Source organism: Humulus lupulus, chromosome 9 (assembly GCF_963169125.1).
Source record: "Humulus lupulus chromosome 9, drHumLupu1.1, whole genome shotgun sequence".
Taxonomy (NCBI): domain Eukaryota; kingdom Viridiplantae; phylum Streptophyta; class Magnoliopsida; order Rosales; family Cannabaceae; genus Humulus; species Humulus lupulus.
The window spans coordinates 8,453,047-8,455,000 of NC_084801.1; the positions used below are offsets into that span (position 1 = coordinate 8,453,047).

The 1,954-nt window shown below is 43.3% G+C and overlaps 1 non-coding gene across 1 annotated transcript; it reads left to right on the plus strand.

Annotated features, from left to right (window-relative positions):
- Window positions 1-1,229: 1,229 nt before the first annotated feature.
- On the plus strand, window positions 1,230-1,336 carry LOC133802770 (small nucleolar RNA R71). The gene has a single exon (XR_009877516.1). It is a non-coding gene; the product is annotated as a small nucleolar RNA R71 (small nucleolar RNA).
- Window positions 1,337-1,954: the final 618 nt, after the last annotated feature.

Genomic DNA, 1,954 nt, shown 5'->3' on the forward strand with positions numbered 1-1,954 from the left:
TGGTGCAAGGTATGGTAAAGCTCCCCGGATCTCTCAACTTTTGGGGTAACTTCCTCTGTAATATTGCACTGCACTCTTCAGTGAGTGCTACCGTCTCATAGTCCTCCATCTTCCTTTTCTTGGACAGAATCTCCTTAATGAATTTCACAATGCTGGGCATCTGCTCCAAGGCCTCAGCAAAAGGAATATTTATATGCAGCTTTTTAAACACCTCTAAAAACTTAGAAAATTGTTTATCCATTGTAGTTTTTCTAAGCCTCTGAGGATATGGAACTCGAATTGGCTGCTCATCAACAACTGGTTGACACTTTTCTGAACTCTGGTGGTCTTTAGTAACTTCTGCTGAATCAGGCTGTTCACCCATCTCTTCATTCTGAACCACTGCCTGTGGAGATCTAGGCTGCTCAGTTTGCTTCCCACTCCTCAGAGTAATTGCCTGAACTTGCTCCTTAGGGTTGACTTCAGTATTACTAGGCAAATTTCCCTGCAGTCTGTTATTAAGCATATTAGCCAACTGCCCTACTTGTGTTTCCAGGTTCCTGCTAGAAGATATTGCCTCTGTCATGAACTGAGTTTGAGTGTTGGTGAGGGTCAATAATGCAGCTTGCAATTCATTACGCCTTTCAGGTGGAGCTTGATTCATTAATTGTTGAGGCCTAGGCTGTTGTGATGAAGAGGCTTGATGTATTGGTGGCTGAGGCATATTATTCTGAAATTGACCCTGAAACTGAGGTTGCTGGCCCTGATTATTCCTCCAAGAAAAATTAGGATGATTTCGCCACCCAGGATTGTAAGTATTGGCGAATGGATTATTTACTGGCCTCTGAAAGTTTCCCACCGCTTGAACCTGAGCTTGATCCATCGGAATGATATTATTAATACTGGTAGGGCACTGATCAATAGAGTGAGAACCACCACAAATTTCACACCTAGCTGCCATTTGAACCGCATTAGCAGATACAGTGCTCTGGTGTAATTGTTTAGTGAGTGTAGCTACCTGAGCTGTTAAAGCAGTAATGGCATCCAGCTTATGCACCCCAGCTACCTTTCTGACCCCCGATGATCTTTCCTCATACCACTGATGATTATTTGTGGCCATGTTCTCCAGCAGCTCATAAGCACCAGTTGCACTCTTGCTCATAAAAGTACCACCCGTTGCAGCATCAATAATGGTTCTAGTAGTAGGACATAAACCATTATAAAAATTCTTCACTAACATCCACTGTTCAATGCCATGATGAGGACATCTTCTCAAAAGTTCTTTGAACCGTTCCCAAGCTTCATACAATGATTCTTCATCATTCTAGCAAAAATTATTGATTTCTCCCCTCAATTTAGCAGCTTTGGAAGGAGGGAAGAATTTTGACAAAAACTTCTGAGCCAAATCTTGCCAGGTGATAATAGAGTTCGGTTGCAAAGAGTTCAGCCAACTTTTAGCTCTATCCCTCAGAGAAAATGGGAAAAGCCTAAGTTTAATAGCCTCATCACTCTCCCCATTGTATTTAAAAGTTCCACACAGCTCCAGAAAATTAGACAAATGGGTGTGAGGATCTTCAGAAGGCAACCCATTAAATTGAACAGAGGATTGCACCATTTTTAGAATAGCTGGCTTGATCTCAAAGTTGTTAGCCTCTACAGCTGGTGGGCGTATACGGTTTTGTACTCCCGTCAGAGTGGGCAGTACAGAGTCTCTCAGGCTCCTCTCAGCATTGTTCTGAGCCTGACCCCCTTGTGCAATTACAGGAATTAAAACATTCCTGTCATCCCCATCATTCTGTGCCATCTTCACAGACTTCTGGGCTTCCCTCTTGTTCTTTATGTTTTTCTTGCAAGACTTTTCAATCTCGGGATTCAAAGGAACAAGACTGTCTGCTCCTCTTCTGCTACGCATATAACACAATTCACCTGAGGCGGGCCGCGGCTCTATATGTACCATGCCGCGGCCCGTGTCTAA